Source organism: Triticum dicoccoides, chromosome 1B (assembly GCF_002162155.2).
Source record: "Triticum dicoccoides isolate Atlit2015 ecotype Zavitan chromosome 1B, WEW_v2.0, whole genome shotgun sequence".
Lineage (NCBI taxonomy): Eukaryota > Viridiplantae > Streptophyta > Magnoliopsida > Poales > Poaceae > Triticum > Triticum dicoccoides.
In genome coordinates, this window is record NC_041381.1 from 340,066,508 (window position 1) to 340,084,885 (window position 18,378).

Genomic DNA, 18,378 nt, shown 5'->3' on the forward strand with positions numbered 1-18,378 from the left:
TCGGTGATGGAGGATGGTTGATGATGACGACAGCGACGAATCCCCCTCTCCAGAGCCCCAAACGGACTCAGATCAGCCCTACCGAGAGAGATTAGGGCTTGGTGGCGGCTTCGTATTGTAGAACATGATGAAACTTTCTCTCTGATTTTTCTCTCCGCGAAATAGAATATATAGAGTTGGAGTTGAGGTCGGTGGAGCTGTAGGGGGACCACGAGAGAGGGGGCGCGCCCAGGGGGAGGGGGCATGCCCCCCACCCTTGTGGACAGGGTGTGGGCCCCCTGGCCTTGATTCTTTCGCCAGTATTTTTTATATTTTCCAAAAGTTATCTCTGTGGATTTTCAGGTCATTCCGAGAACTTTTGTTTTCTGCACAATAAACAACACCATGGCAGTTCTGCTGAAAATAGCGTCAGTCCGGGTTAGTTTCATTCAAATCATGAAAGTTAGAGTCCAAAACAAGGGCAAAAGTGTTTGGAAAAGTAGATACGTTGGAGACGTATCAGGTGGTGATGTCAAAAAGGGCAATGCCACCCCTTCCAACAAAGCCGACGACTTTAACCCTTCTTATGTGTTGTGCTGTGCTAGTGATGGGCATATTTATGCTAAATTTGTTGGTTCTCCTGATGAGTACATTGAATGGTCTATTTGGGTTCCTAAGACCCTTGTTACTAGCATCAAAGGAACCATTACAAAATGGGTACCTAAAACCAAGCATTGATCTCTTGTGGGTGTTTGCTTCCGGTGGGGGATCATGGTCGCTCGATAGTGGAGCCACAAATCATATGACCGGAAGCAAGGACTTGGTGGTGGATGTGCACAAGCTCCCATCTATGCCCACCAACGTCGAGTGGGGTGATGCCTCATCTTCTAAAGTATTGGGTCTTGGCAAGGTTGTCATTTCTCATGATCTCACGATCGAGAAAGTCATGCTTGTTGAGTCCCTTGCATACAATCTACTTTCGGTTCGTCAACTTGCACTCATGGGATTTGCCACATTCTTTGACATTGATACCGTGCCCCTCTTGTGGAGCAAGACTCTTAAAGTAGCCTTTGTTGGGCATGTCGAGAATGGTCTTTATGTGATTAACTTTTTGGAGCGACCCACTAAGACCGCGACATGCCTAATGGCTAAAGTTGATGTGGGGTGGCTTTGGCATCGCCGTTTAGCCCACGTCAATATGAGATCTTTGCAAAGTCTTCTCAAGGGGGGCCATGTCCATGGACTAACAAATGTTAGTTTTGCCAAAGATCGTGCTTGCAGTGCTTGTATCGAAGGAAAGCTACATGAGAAGGCTCACCCTCCCATGACTATCATGTACTCGAAGAGACCCTTGGAGCTCCTTCACATGGATCTCTTTGGGCCTCCATCCTTTGATAGTCTTGGAGGTAGAAAGTATTGCTTGGTGATTGTGGATGATTATTCAAGATATAATTGGGTATATTTCTTCAAGAGGAAGAGTGAGACTCAACAAACAGTCATCGACTTTGCAAATGAAGCTCAACGTCAACACGATGCAAAGATCTTGACAATAAGGAGTGACAACGGCACCAAGTTCAAGAACTACACCTTGGATGAGTTTCTTAGTGATCAAGGGATCAAGCATCAATATTCTGCACCATACACCCCTCAACAAAATGGTGTCGTAGAGAGGAAGAATCAGACGTTGATGGATGCGGCAAGGACCATGATGGTGGAGTTCAAGTCTCCTTACAACTTTTGGGCCGAAGCCATCAACACCGCATGTCATGCATCCAATCGGTTCTATCTCCGGAAAGGCTTGAACAAGACTCCTTATGAAATACTCACAGGTAACAAGCCCAACCTTAAGTACTTCCGGGTGTTCGGGTGTAAGTGTTTCATTCTCAAGAAAGGTGTTCGTTTGTTTAAATTTGAGGCTAGAGCTCATGAGGGCATATTTGTTGGTTATGCTACAAACTCTCATGCTTACCGTGTCCTCAACAAGTCCACGAGACTCATTGAGGAGACATGTAACGTGGAGTTTGACGAGAATAACGGCTCCCAAGTGGAGCAAAGTGGTACTTGTGATGTAGGTGATGAAATTCCTCCCCAAGCCATAAGAAGAATGGGTGTTTGTCATATCCTACCCATTGAGGAACCCCTTGTAGCCAAAGGAGAAGGACAATGCTCCACTCAAGTGGAGCCATCACTGACCCAAGACCCACACGCTTCCGAAGAACAAAGTGAAGGCCCTCAACCACGTGAACAAGATCAAGGGCAAGATCAACCTCAATATGGTGGTGAGCCACCAAGTGATGCCCAAGGTCAAGTTCTCCCTTTCGAGCAAGTTCAAGATCAAGAACAATCTCAAGACGACGCTCAAGATGATCAAGTTACCCCTCGTCTTTTCACACCCGAGGAGGAATTAGAGCGTCGTGCCGCGAAGATCGCTTCCAAGCTCACAATCAAAGGTCATCTCATGGAGAATGTGGTTGGAAGCCTAAGAAAGGGGTAAGAACTTGTAGATAATTAACAAACTATTGTGAACATCACGCGTTTGTTTCTTGTGTCGAACCCCAAAAGGTCTATGAGGTGCTTGAGGATCTGTATTGGATCATTGATATGCATGAAGAACTCAACAACTTCGAGCACAACCAAGTGTGGAAATTAGTGCGAAGGCCAACCGGGAATCATAATGTCATTGGAACCAAGTGGATATTCAAGAACAAGCAAGATGCTCATGGAATCATTGTTCGCAACAAGGCTCGTTTGGTGGCACAAGGCTACTCCCAAGTCGAGGGTATCAACTACAATGAAACCTTTGCTCCCGTTGCTCGCCTTGAATCTATTTGTTTGTTGATTGCTTATGCTTCTCATCATAATTTCAAGTTGCAACAAATGGATGTGAAAAGTGCTTTTCTTAATGGTCCCATTAATGAGTTGGTGTATGTCAAACAAACCCCGGGGTTCGAGGATCCCTATTTCCTCGATCATGTGTACCAACTCAACAAGGCACTCTATGGCCTTAAACAAGCCCCACCTGCATGGTATGAGTATCTTACCGAGTTGTTGCAAGATTGTGGGTTTGAAATTGGGAAAATCGACCCCACTCTTTTTACTAAGAAGGTCAAAGGGGAGTTGTTTGTGTGCCAACTATATGTTGATGATATTATCTTTGGTTCCCCTAACAAAGCTTTCAATGAGGAATTTGCCGCTCTCATGACCTCAAAGTTCAAGATGTCCATGATGGGAGAGTTGAAGTTCTTTCTTGGGTTCGAAATCAAGCAAAGAAGAGAAGGAACCTTCATCAACCAAGCCAAATACACTCAGGACATGCTCAAGAGATTCAAGCTAAGTGATGTCAAGCCGGCCTCCACTCCAATGCCCGTCAAATGCCAACTTGACATTGATCCCAATGGTAAAGCGGTGGATCAAAAGGTATATCGCTCCATGATTGGATCTTTGCTTTACCTTTGTGCATCTAGACCAGATATCATGTTGAGTGTGGGAATTTGTGCATGGTTTCAAGCTGCATCTAAGGAAAGGCACTTTGTCGCGGTCAAGTGAATCTTTCGATATTTGGCTCATACCCCAAACTTTGGCTTATGGTACCCAAGAGGAGCCAACTTTGATCTTTTGGTCTATTCGGACTTAGATTGGGCGGGAGACAAAGTGGATAGGAAGTCCACCTCCGGAGGGTGCCAATTTCTTGGCTGCTCTTTGGTGAGTTGGTCTTCTAAGAAGCAAATTTGTGTATCTCTCTCATCCACCGAAGCGGAGTATGTGGCTGCCGGTAGTTGTTGTGCTCAACTTCTATGGATGAGGCAAACTTTGAAGGATTACAGTGTCACTTGTGATGAAGTGCCTCTTTGGTGTGACAATGAAAGTGCCATCAAGATCTCTCTCAACCCGATGCAACACTTCAAGACGAAGCATATTGAGATTCGGTATCACTTCATCCGGGATCACATTAGGCAAGGGGAGATCAAGCTCAAGTATGTTAACACTCATGATAACCTTGCAGATATTTTCACGAATCCCTTGGATGAAGCAAGATTTCGCAAGTTAAGGCATGAGCTAAATATCATCGATTCGAGCAATGTAGCTTGAACCCTTGCACACCCCACCATACTCAACGTGCTATCTTGTTTAGGTGTAGGCATGGACATAGGGGGAGTGTTATTCTCTCAATGAACTTTCCCTCCCCCCATTATGCATAAATTGATCAACTCTTTCACTTTAGCCATTTTTATGGTACTTGTGCTTCAAAGATGAGTCTTGGTCATGGGCCCAAGGATAATTCTTCGTGGTGCCATACCAATTGACTCATACATAGGTGGCTTCGGCGACCGCCCTCTCTTCCTGAGAGTGGTGGTTCATGTTTTGGTCTTTGTTGTCTTTTGCCTTCTCTTTGTGTCGTGCTTGTGTCATTGTTTGTGCTTGCCTCTTGGTGTGTTCGGCGTCTTGAAGGTTGATTTGCAAAGGACGTCTTCCTCTCTTTTGCGAAACTTGCATTTTCTTGGGGATACGGTACTACCGTGGCAAGCCACGATACTACCCCAGGAGTGGTTTGCTCTGTGCGTGCACACTTGCATCCCAGGTGCACAGTACTACCGCTTCCATCACGGCAGTAATTTTTTACTGCCACTTGAGAAGCGGTACTACCGCCCAACGAGCGCTACTTCCGCCCGGGCGGTACTACCGCAACTAGCTGCGGTACTACTGCACCGACACGAGCGGGTGGGGGTTAAGAGCGGGGCAGGGGGAGTTCCAACTCCCCCATACCCATTCATATCTTTTCCCCACCCCGTCTCTCTCTTTCCTGCCCAAGAACGGCGCCAACGGTCCTCGCCGGATCTCAGTCTTCGGCCGCTCTCCTTGCATTCCGTCTGGTGGGATCGTTCCCCACCTCGTCCTCTTCCCATGGACCCCGGTATTTCCCCAAGCCCTCCTCCTTTTGTTCCGTTCTTGTGCTTCTAGGTCTTGGGGAGATGCATGTGTAGTTCATGTGATTTTTAGCTAGATCTGTGCAAGAGGGAATTGTAGGCGAGTGGTAGTGCAGCAAGTATGCTATTTGGAATTGGTATGTCACAATAGTTTAGTTTGATCAACTGTAGTACCGATCTCGTTTTGCGGCTGTTCCTGATCCAGATCCGCGCGGTTGAATCCGTGCGGTACTACCGCACCCTCGCTCACGATCTGCCTTGCGCGGTACTACCGCTCCTTTGGAGCAGTACTACCGCTTGGGGCGCAGAAGTAAAAAATTACTTCCGCTCTAGGCGCGGTACTACCGTGCCACCCCGACACGGTACTACCGCTGCTGGAGCAGATGTAATTTTTTACATCCGTGCACCGGTCTGTTACTACCATAGATGTGCAAAATATACTGTTTTTTCGTTCCAAATCTCGTTGTTGCTTGTTTCTTTTGGCTTTGGCCCTGGTCTTTGCATTGATCCTTCTTGTTATTCATGCATGTTCTTGTGTTGTGTGTCTAGGTGGTGGCTCCGGTTCCAATGTTTGCCGTTCGAATCGCAGCCGTGACACGGGCTTGAAGCGCCTCCGCAACCAAGATGAAGCTCCAGAGGGCTCCAATGCCTCCCAACGCAGAACCAAGCACACAACCACCAAGCACAAGGAGCCCACCATGGGCATGGATGGGATACCTCTGGCTAAGTTCATTGTTCGAAGGAAGATCAACCCCTATGTGAATCCCCGTGCCAACTTCAGAGGGAATGATCTGTTCTGGACCAAGCAGCAGAACCTTATCTATCTGGATGTGATCAAGGCCAAGCAGAACGTCTATGTGGAAGTACATTGGATTGAAATGAATCACATGAGGCAGGACAAGCACCGTGACTATTTTGGAGAGGCTTTGGATCTGGTGGAGCACTTTGGCATTGAGCACATGCTTAACTTTCAATTGGACTTTGACCCAGACATTGTGGCTCAGTTCTTTGCTTTGGGCCACTTCCATTCTGATGAGACAAGGACCTTGACATGGTTGACCAATGGTCAATAGTTGTTTGCTAAGTGGAAGGACTTCATGGAATTGCTTCAGGTTCCTAATGAGGGGCTCGACACGCCTGTTGGAGTTCGCCCTCATGCCAACTCTGAGTCTGCCAACAAGAACAAGCTCCAGCCCTTTCTTGTTGAGAAGACACCTGCTAGTAAGAAGAAGGTGTGGGTGCTGAACTCCTTCCTTGACATCATGCATCGGATCTTCTGCAGCTCCCTCTTCCCGCGCATCGGTGACATGGGCCAGGTGCATGCCTATCTTGTGGATATGATGCTCATTTGTGAGGAGGCGCGTCAGGCTCAGACGCAACCACTTGACGTCTCACATATCATGTGGTGCGAGCTTCAGTTTGCGGTGTTCAACCGTAAGGTCCCCATCTATGGGCCCTTCCCGTTTCTCTTGATCTCCAAGACTTGGGAGAAGCTCTATCTGAGTGATGAGTTCATTGCCTCCGGCTGGATTCGTCATGAGCCCATCCGGCTCCGCATCAAGAGCCAATGGGCTAACACCACCACCAGTGCTGAGGCCGAGGCTGCCATGATAGATGTGGATGAGGATGAGATCGAGGAGGATGAAGCTGATGAGGACAATTCTGATGGATACACTCTGAAAGGATCGATATGGTTGACTAGAGGGGGGGGGGTGAATAGGAAACTAACAATTTTTAGACTTTTCGTTAACAATTTAAACCTTGCAATGAAATAGGTTGTCTAGATGTGCAACTACGTGGACAACCTATATGATGCAAAGACAATAAGCACACAAGCAAGCAATGGATATAGCACAAGTAAGCTTGCAAAAGTAAATGGACAAGATAACCAAGAGTGGAGCCGGTGGAGACGAGGATGTGTTACCGAAGTTCCTTCCTTTTAAAGGGAAGTACGTCTACGTTAGAGCGGTGTGGAGGCACAATGCTCCCCAAGAAGCCACTAGGGCCACCGTAATCTCCTCACGCCCTCACACAATGCGAGATGTCGTGATTCCACTATTGGAGCCCTTGAAGGCGGCAACCGGACCTTTACAAACAAGATTGGGGCTATCTCCACAACACTTGGAGGCTCCCAACAATACCGCGAAGCTTCACCACAATGGAGTATGGCTTCGAGGTGACCTCAACCGTCTAGGGTGCTCAACACCCAAGAGTAACAAGATCCGCTAGGGATAAGTGGGGGAATCAAATATCCTGTGGTGGAAGTGTAGATCGGGCCCTTGTCACCCAATCCCGAGCAAATCAACAAGTTTGATTGGCTAGGGAGAGAGATCGAGCGAAAATGGAGCTTGGAGCAACAATGGAGCTTAGAGGTGGAAGAGGTGGTCAACTAGAGGTAGAAGACGCCCCTTATATAGTCATGGGAAAAATCCAACCGTCATCCACAAGTTCAGCCCGCGACACGCGGTACTACCGCTCCAGGGGCGCGGTACTACCGCGAGGCCGCGCGGTACTACCGTGGCGGACCACGGTACTTCCGCGACCGCAGCAGAGTCCAGGACTAGGGTGCAGTACTACCGCTCGTGCGGTACTACCGCTCCCCCTTGCGGTACTACCGCAAGGCAGGGAAGTCATAGCCTGTGAAGAGTGCGGATGAAATAAATTACATCCGTGCCTACTTCCGCTGAAGTTGAGGTGGTACAAAAATCCGACGCGGTACTACCGCTCGCGAGGTGCGGTACTACCGTTGCGGGCACGGATGTAAAAAATTACATCCGCGCCTACTACCGTGACGCTGCGGTACTAGGTAGGAGGGCCACGGTACTACGACTCCTGGGGAGCGGTACTACCGTGGGTCACCGTGGTACTACGGCGCTGGACGAGCGGTACTACCATGGGTGGCACGGATGTAAAAAATTATATCCGCCCCTACTACCGTACCGAAGCGGCACTAGGCCTGGGAGTCGCGGTACTACCGCTCAAGATGAGCGGTACTACCGTGAACCACAGCGGTACTACCGCTGGTACTTGCGGTACTACCGCAAGTACATCAGTAGTCATCAGATTTCAGCACAACCAAGATAACGAAGAGAAGCTCCAGAGTGTAAGGAAAGGTAGGACAAGTGTACATGTTGATTCCACCCAAACCTTTCCGACGCGGACCCCCTCTTAATAGTACGACTCTCCTACGACTCAAATCCACCAAAGAGAAACATAGAACAACGCCGACTTCAATAGTCTCCGAGGGGCACCAAATCGTCTCGTGCCTAGTGATGAAGTATCCGAGAAACTCAAGGCACACGATTAGTCCGCAAAAGCATTGTCATCAATCACCAAAACACCTAAGGGATAAATGTGACCTTACAATCTCCCCCTTTTTGGTGGATTGATGACAACACAGGATTTGCACAAAGAAGATGATTTAGAGCAAGGACAAACCCCACCTCTCTAAAATATAGACGGGCTCCCCCTAGGTGTGTGCACTCTAAATGAATGCTTTGGACTGCATAGCACACAGACTAGGATCAACACTCCCCCTATATTTTAGAGACCAAGGCACGATAACTAACATAGCATAGCATGAAGATAGCACAATATAACACAAGCTCACTAGGATAGATAGAGTGCAAACGTCTTACACCAGACGAAGTAAAGCTACCGAGGTTCCAACGAGAAAGCAACAAATAGTTCAACCGAGAAAGCAGCAAACACACGACACACTCGCAAATCCCTACTCTCCCCCCTTTGGCATCGAGATGCCAAAAAGGCAGAGAGGACACCTACACACAAGAGGTGGCTCAAATAGGGAACTCGTCCCAACCCTCTCCGTCGGTCTCCTCGGCAGCAGGGATGGTCTCCTCGACATCCTCCTCAGACTCAGTCCACTTGTAGCCCTACTTCTTCATCCACTCGGCCTCTGGAGTGATGTGCTCCTCTGACCCGCCAGACACTGCCTCACCATAGAGTTGCAAGATCCTGTTGTCCCGGCGATGACTCTCCTTGGACGCCACGTGAGTCCTGTACTGCCCCTTGGCTTGCATGCAGAAAAGAGTCTTCATCTTGTCCTTCAGCTTCTTGGCCCATGATGGCATAGTGGCACTCTGGGAAGGCCTAGCAGCACGGCCCTCAGCAACATCCACGGCGCCAGCATCCTCCTCATCAACAGCAGCCCTAGCAGCAGTCGCCTCGGCACGAGTAATGGTGTTGGCCCAGTTGGATTTGATACGCAGACAGATGGGCTCATGGCGAATCCAGTCTGGAGCAAGGAACTCCTCATTAGGGAACATCTTCTCCCAAGTCTTCGAAATCGGCAGAAACAGATAGGGCCCATAGATAGGCACCTTGCGATTGAACACTGCAAACCGGAGCTCACACCACATGATGTGTGTGACATCAAGTGGCTGAGACTGAGACGAACGAGCCTCCTCGCAAATGAGCATCATGTCCACCATATAGGCATGAACCTTGTCTTTGTCACCGATGCGAGGAAACAAGGAGTTGCGGAAGATGCGATACATGATATCCAGAAAAGAGTTGAGCACCAAAGTTGTCTTGCCATTGGCGAGCACCTTCTCAACCATGAATGGTGCAAGCTTGTCCTTGTTGGCAGACTCAGCATTGGCATGGGGGAGAACACCCACTGGAGTGTTGAGCCCATCATCAGGAACTTGGAGAAGATCCATGAACTCCTTCCAGGTAGCAGACAGTTTACGGCCATTGGTCATCCAGGTCATCGTCCGTTCCTCATTGGAGTGAAAGTAGACTGAGGCAAAGAACTGATAGATGAGCTCAGGGTCATAGTCAAGGTGGAAGGATAACACATGCTCAATGCCAAACTGCTCCACCAAGTCCAGAGCCTCTCCAAAGTAGTCACAGAACTTGTCCTTCCTCATGTGATGCATATCAATCCACTTCACCTCCACGTAGGTATTCTGCTTGTTCTTGATGACATCCAGATAGATGTTGGTTTGTTGCTTGTTCCAGAACAGCTCACAGCCTCGGACAGTGGAACGCGGGTGCACATAAGGGTGAAGCTGCCTGAGACGGACATAATCAGCTGGGGCAATCTCATCCATGCCCTTAGCGGGCTCCTTGTGCTTGCTAGCTGAGTGCTTGACATTGCGCTTGGAGGCAGACGAGCCCTCTGGTACTTCACCTGGGTTGCGCAGACGTTTGGAGCCAGTGTCACAACTGGGGTTGGACCGGCGAGAGCCACCACCTGAGACACACACGCAAAACACCAAAGACGCGAAAAGGATCAATGCAAAGGCCACGAAAAAGCACAAGAAACACATAGAAAGCATACGAGAAAGTTGGCATGCGATAGATGTGACCCACGGTAGTACTGCCACTGCCTGTGGTACTAAAATATTAGTACCGCTCCAAACGCGGTAGTACCATGCGAGGTCACGGTAGTACCGTGGTTGGAGCGGAAGTAAAACTTTAGTACCGCACAGAGCGTGGTAGTACCGCTCCCGAAGGGCGGTAGTACCGTGCAAGCGGTAGTACCGCGCCAGACGGGCGGTAGTACCGCGTTGCGTCAGATTCAACCGGCGGTTTGAATCTGAAAAGAACCGTGAAACAACGGTGGTGCTACGATGATCAAATCTAGCGCAAGGCAACAATACAAGTATGAATCCTACGCAGTACCACGCTCCTTCATCCTACTCTTGCAGAGATTAAGCCTAGGAATCTCAAGAACACACAAGTCTCCCCAAAACCTAGAAACACCAAACCCAAAGAACAAGGAGAGGGAGTTGGGGAAAAACCTTGGTCCATAGCAAGAGCACGTGGTGGGGAACGATCCCACCGGACGGAATCACGGGAGGGTACCCGGTGGAGGAGATCCGGCGACGAACGTCGGCTCCGTTCTTGAGCGAGGGAGAGAAAGAGGCGAAGTGGGGGAAGAACTGCGAATGGGTATGGGGAGTTAGAACTCCCCTGCCCATCCTTATCCCCACGGGCCCGAACTGGCGCGGTAGTACCGCTGATCATCGCGGTAGTACCGCTCGGGCGGAAGTACCGCACCGAGGCGGTAGTACTGCTCAACCAGGCGGCAGTAAAAAATTACTGCCGCGTGGTGGCGGTAGTACCATGCTCCCGCGAGCGGTAGTACCGTGGCTGGCTGCGGTAGAACCGTAGCTGGCCGCGGTAGTACCGTGAACTCAAGACACCGCAAGTTTCAACACGAGGAAAAAGCCTTTGCACGGAAACTTTTCACACACAAGAGACCTCAAGAACACGCAAGAGTCAGAGGCAGAGAGACAACAAGAAACCACCAATAGACAAAGCCTCTCAAGGAGAGAGGGCGGTGGCCGAAGCCACCTATGTTTGAGTTGGATGGTATGGCACCGCGAAGAATTATCCTTGGGCCCATGACCAAAACTCGTCTTTGAATCACAAGTAGCATAAAAAATGGCTAATGTGAAAGAGGTGATCGATTTATGCATGATGGGGGGAGGGAGAGTTCATTGAGAGAACAACACTCCCCCTATGTATATGCCTACACCTAAACTAGACAACACGTTGAGTGTGGAGGGGGGTGTACGGGTTCAAGTCACATTGCTCAAATCAATGATATTTAGCCCATGCCTTAACTCGCGAAATCTTGCTTCATCCAAGGGCTTCGTGAAAATATCTGCAAGGTTATCATGAGTGTTGACATACTTGAGCTCGATCTCCCCTCGCCTAATGTGATCCCGGATGAAGTGATACCGAATCTTAATGTGCTTCGTCTTGAAGTGTTGTACCGGGTTGAGAGAAATCTTGATGGCACTTTCATTATCACACCAAAGAGGCACTTTGTCACAAATGACACCATACTCCTTTAGAGTTTGCCTCATCCATAGGAGCTGAGCACAACAACTACCGGCTGCCACACACTCCGCTTCGGTGGACGAGAGAGACACACAACTTTGCTTCTTGGAAGACCAACTTACCAAAGAGCAACCAAGAAATTGGCACCCTCCAGAAGTGGACTTCCTATCCACTTTGCCCCCCGCCCAATCGGAATCCGTGAAACCTTCAAGCTTGAAATTTGCTCCTCTTGGGTACCATAAGCCAAAGTTTGGGGTATGAGCCAAATATCGAAAGATTCGCTTGACCGCCACATAGTGACTTTCCTTTGGTGTGGCTTGAAACCGTGCACACATCCCCACACTCAACATGATATTCGGTCTAGATGCACAAAGGTAAAGCAAGGAGCCAATCATGGAGCGATATACCTTTTGATCCACCGCTTTACCATTGGGATCGATGTCAAGTTGGCACTTGGTAGGCATTGGTGTAGAAGCCGGCTTGACATCACTTAGCTTGAATCTTTTAAGCATGTCTTGAGTGTATTTGGCTTGGCTGATGAAGGTTCCTTCTCTTCTTTGTTTGATGTCAAAACCAAGGAAGAACTTCAACTCTCCCATCGAAGAGATCTTGAACTTGGAGGTCATGAGAGCGGCAAATTCCTCATTGAAAGCTTTGTTAGGAGAACCAAAGATAATATCATCAACATATAGTTGGCATACAAACAACTCCCCTTTGACCTTCTTAGTAAAAAGAGTGGGATCGATTTGTCCTACTTCAAAACCACGATCTTGTAGCAACTCGATAAGGTGGTCATACCACACACGTGAGGCTTGTTTAAGGCCATAGAGTGCCTTATCGAGTTGATACACATGATCCGGGAAGTAGGGGTCCTCGAACCCGGGGGGTTGCTTGACATAAACCAACTCATTAATGGGACCATTAAGAAAAGCACTTTTCACATCCATTTGTTGCAACTTAAAGTTGTGATGGGAAGCATAAGCAATCAGCAAACGAATGGATTCAAGACGAGCAACGGGAGCAAAGGTTTCACCATAGTCGATACCCTCGACTTGGGAGTAGCCTTGTGCTACCAATCTTGCCTTGTTGCGAATGATGTTCCCATGAGCATCTTGCTTGTTCTTGAAGATCCACTTTGTTCCAATGACGTTGTGGTTCCCCGAAGGTCTTGGCACCAATCTCCACACCTTGTTGTACTCGAAGTTGTTGAGTTCTTCATGCATGGCATTGAGCCAATCCGAGTCTTCGAGTGCCTCATAGACCTTTTGGGGTTCAACACAAGAGACAAACGCATGATGTTCACAATAGTTAGCTAATTGTATACGAGTGCTTACCCCCTTTCTTAGGCTTCCAACCACGTTTTCCATGAGATGGCCTTGGGTGGTGAGTTTGGAAGCAATCTTCGCGGCACAATTCTCTAATTCCTCCTCGGGTGTGGAAGGAGGAAGGTTAACTTGATCATCTTGAGTGTCGTCTTGAGCTTGCTCATGATCTTGAACTTGCTCGAGGGGGAGAACTTGACCTTGGGCATCATTTAGAGGTTCACCACCATCTTGAGGTTGATCTTGCCCTTGGTCTTGTTCATGAGGGTGAGGGCCTTCACTTTGTTCTTCGGAAGCATGTGGGTCTTGGGGAGGTGATGGCTCCACTTGAGTGGAGCATTATCCTTCTCCTTCGGCCACAAGGGGTTCCTCAATGGGTAGGATATGACCAATACCCGTTCTTCTTATGGCTTGGGGAGGAATTTCATCACCTACATCACAAGTACCACTTTGCTCCACTTGGGAGCCATTATTTTCATCAAACTCTATGTTACACGTCTCCTCAATGAGTCCGTTGAACTTGTTGAGAACACGGTAAGCATGAGAGTTTGTAGCATAACCAACAAATATGCCCTCATGAGCTCTAGCTTCGAATTTAGACAAACGAACACCTTTCTTGAGAAGGAAACACTTACACCCAAACACCCGGAAGTACTTGAGATTGGGCTTGTTCCCGGTGAGTATCTCATACGGAGTCTTGTTCAAGCCTTTGCAGAGATAGAGCCGATTGGATGCATGACAAGCTGTGTTGATGGCTTCGGCCCAGAAGTTGTATGGAGACTTGAATTCCGCCATCATGGTCCTTGCCGCATCCATCAACGTCCGGTTCTTCCTCTCCGCAACACCATTTTGTTGAGGAGTATATGGTGCAGAATATTGATGCTTGATCCCTTCATCACTAAGAAACTCATCCAAGGTGTAGTTCTTGAACTCGGTGCCGTTGTCACTTCTTATTGTCAAGATCTTTGCATTGTGTTGACGTTGAGCTTCATTTGCAAAGTCGATGACGGTTTGTTGAGTCTCACTCTTCCTCTTGAAGAAGTATACCCAAGTGTATCTTGAATAATCATCCACTATCACCAAGCAATACTTTCTTCCCCCAAGACTATCAAAGGATGGGGGCCCAAAGAGGTCCATGTGCAGGAGCTCCAAGGGTCTCTTCAAGTAGATGATAGTCGTGGGAGGGTGAGCCGTCTCATGAAGCTTTCCTTCGATACAAGCACTGCAAGCACGATCTTTGGCAAAACTAACATTTGTTAGTCCATGAACATGGTCCCCCTTGAGAAGACTTTGCAAAGATCTCATATTGACGTGGGCTAAACGGTGATGCCAAAGCCATCCCACATCAACTTTAGCCATTAGGCATGTCGCGGTCTTAGTGGGTTGCTCCGAAAAGTTAACCACATAGAGACCGTTCTCGACATGTCCAACAAAGGCTACTTTAAGAGTCTTGCTCCACAAGAGGGCCACGGTATTAATATCAAAGAAGGTGGCAAAACCCATGAGTGCGAGTTGAAGAACGGAAAGTAAATTGAACGCAAGGGACTCAACAAGCATGACTTTCTCGATCGTTAGATCATGAGAAATGACAACCTTGCCAAGACCCAATACCTTAGAATGTGAGGCATCACCCCATTCGACATTGGTGGGCATAGATGGGATCTTGTGCACGTCCACCACCAAGTCCTTGCTCCCGGTCATATGATTTGTTGCTCCACTATCGAGCAACCATGACCCCCCACCGGAAGCAAACACCTACAAGAGATCAATGCTTGGTTTTAGGTACCCATTGAGTAATGGGTCCTTTGATGTTAGTAACAAGGGTCTTAGGAACCCCAATAGACCATTCAATGTACTCATAAGGAGAACCAACAAATTTAGCATAAACATGTCCATCACTAGCACGGCACAACACATAAGAGGGGTTAAAGTCGCGGGCTTTGTTGGGAGAGATGGCGTTGCGCTCTTTGGCTTCACCACTCTTCCCATTGTTCTTCTTCTCCTTAGGAGCACCTTCTCCCTCCTTTACAAAGGTTTGCGTGAGCGGAGGAGGTCGATTGGTCTTGCTCTTCTTCTCCTTGTTCTTCTTCTTGTTCTTGGCCTTGGGTGCGAACCCAACTCCCTCCTTGCCACAACTTCCTTTTGATTGCTCAAAAGGTCATTTAGGTTCTTCTCGCCTTGTATGCATGACACAAGACCTTTCTCGAGTTGTTCCTTCAACTTGGTATTTTCCTCCACAAGATGCACATGCTCACAACATGGGTTAGTTGCATTTGCATTATCAATTAAGACCATGTGAGGAAATGTGGCCTTTTCCTTGGTTAGCTTAACTTGGAGTTGAGCATGAGACTCCTTGAGGGTGGCATGAGCACCTTTCAAGACCTTGTGGGCCTTGTCCAGTACATCAAACTCCTCCGTGAGTCTAACATGATCAACCCCAAGTTTAGCCTTCTCGGAAGCTAGAACACGAGACACAACAAGAGCATGATCAAGATCTTTCTTTAGTTTAGCATGACCATCGTTGTGTGACTCCTCAAGAGCCAAACGATGCCCACGCTCTTCCTCAAGAGCATTAGAGAGATTTGATATCTCGTCGGCATAGTCACGACTATGACTTTCCATCTTAGTGATGGTTTCTTCATGAGCCTCGATCATGTCATTGGCTTCACCAAGTTGTTCCAAGAGAGCAACGAAATGCTTCTTGGATTTGCCCTTGAGCTTACTCATGAAGGATTCAAATTCATTGATCTCCTCATTAGACCCCTTACCATTATCAAAGTCATCCGTTGAAGGAGGGTTCGGAATAATGGTGGTTTTGATGTTGGGGGTTACCTTGTTGGTGGCCTTAGCCATGAGGCACTTGGCGGTGATGTTCTCGTTAGGTGCATCGAAGAGAGACACCCGAGGAGTTGTGACAATGGCAACGGATGCCATGGCCATTGTTTCACCATCTTCATCATCATCGTCATCCTCACGGTATTCTTCTTGAACCACCAACCCGCGAGAAGGAGTCTTCTTGGTGAAGTTATTCTTGTTGGGGAAGGACTTGGATTTGTCTTTTCGAATGAACTTGCCACCATTGTCTTCCCGGTTCTCGTATGGACAATCCGCAACGAAATGGCTAACATTGCCACAGTTGAAACAAGTTCTAACTCGTTGCTTCCCCTTGAGGCCACTTGAGTTGTTCTTGTTGAAGTTGGATCTTGTAGTCTTCTTACTCCAAAACTGTCTTGAGGCAAGAGCCATGTGCTCATGATAATCATACTTCGTGTCCTCGGGGTTGCTCTCCTCATCTTCCTCTTCTTCTTCTTCTTCCACACTAACCTTGGCCTTCAAGGCAAGATTGGGCTTCTTTGCCCTTTGAGAACGGAGCACCGCATTATCGGCGGTCTTGTCCAAGATGCTCATTGCAACAAACTCATCAACACTTCACCAGAGGTCATGGAGTGGAAGTCCGGTCTTTGGCGGATGACGGAGGACATGGCCTTGTTGTAGGGCATCATGGCCTTGAGGAACTTGCGCTTGATCCAGTTTTCATCCGTGTCCTTGCTCCCATGATCTCGGAGTGCGACCGCAAGTTTGGTCACTCTTCGAAAGAGCTCACGAGGTTCTTCATCCTCTTTCATTGCAAACTCATCGGCTTCATCTTGCACAACTTCATAGTTGGAGCGTTGAATGCTAGCACTTCCTCGATAGAGACGCTCGACACATTTCCATGCTTCTTTAGCCATGACATGAGGTCGAAGATGAGGGAGATCTTCGGGAAGGATTGCATCTTGGATGATGAAGAGAGCACTCTCATTGAATAGATTGTCCACTTCTTCTCGAGGGGTGAAGTTGCTTGGATCATGAGGATAGAAACCTTCTTCAATAATTCTCCAAAGGTTAGTATTCACATGTTTTAAATGACGCTTGAGGCGATAAACCCAAGAATCAAAATCTTCATTTTTCACATATTTAGGAGGAGGACCGGCATGATTCAAATGAGTAGAGGGGATCGGTCCTCTATACACCAGGGGTTCCACATTGGCAAAGATGCCAGTGCCATTTCTACCACTAGTAGACGGACTCTTTTCACTATTAGCTTCCCCCTTGTCGGGGTTAGCATCCGTCACCTTGTTAATGGGATCACCCACTTTCATTGGCGAGGTAGATAGTTTGAGTCGCTCTAGGAATTCAGAAAACATGCTTTTAACCTCGGCCGTCATGGAGGTTTTCAATGTGTCTAAAGCCACATGGAATTCCTCACAAGAGACCGAGGTTCCCCCTTCGGCCGAAGACGAGACGGGATTCACACCGGAGTGCTCCTCCGCACCGTCGTTGGTGTCAACCAAACTCTTCGGACGGCAAAGTCCTTAATAAAGAGACGAGGCTCTGATACCAATTGAAAGGATCGATATGGTTGACTAGAGGGGGGTGAATAGGCAACTAACAATTTTTAGACTTCCGTTAACAATTTAAACCTTGCAACGAAATACGTTGTCTAGATGTGCAACTACGTGGACAACCTATATGATGCAAAGACAATAAGCACACAAGCAAGCAATGGATATAGCACAAGTAAGCTTGCAAAAGTAAAGGGACAAGATAACCAAGAGTGGAGCCAGTGGATACGAGGATGTGTTACCGAAGTTCCTTCCTTTTAAAGGGAAGTACGTCTCCGTTAGAGCGGTGTGGAGGCACAATGCTCCCCAAGAAGCCACTAGGGCCACCGTAATCTCCTCACACCCTCACACAATGCGAGATGCCGCGATTCCACTATTGGAGCCCTTGAAGGCGGCAACCGGACCTTTACAAACAAGATTGGGGCTATCTCCACAACACTTGGAGGCTCCCAACAATACCGCGAAGCTTCACCACAATGGAGTATGGCTTCGAGGTGACCTCAACCGTCTAGGGTGCTCAACACCCAAGAGTAACAAGATCCGCTAGGGATAAGTGGGCGGAATCACATATCCTGTGGTGAAAGTGTAGATCGGGCCCTTGTCACCCAATCCCGAGCAAATTAAGAAGTTTGATTGGCTAGGGAGAGAGATCGAGCGAAAATGGAGCTTGGAGCAACAATGGAGCTTAGAGGTGGAAGATGTGGTCAACTAGAGGTAGAAGACGCCCCTTATATAGTCATGGGAAAAATCCAACCGTTATCCACAAGTTCAGCCCGCGACACGCGGTACTACCGCTCCAGGGGCGCGGTACTACCGCGAGGCTGCATGGTACTACCGTGGCGGACCACGGTACTTCCGTGACAGCAGCAGAGGCCAGGACTAGGGTGCAGTACTACCACTCGCGCGGTACTACCGCTCCCCCTTGCGGTACTACCGCAAGGCAGGGAAGTC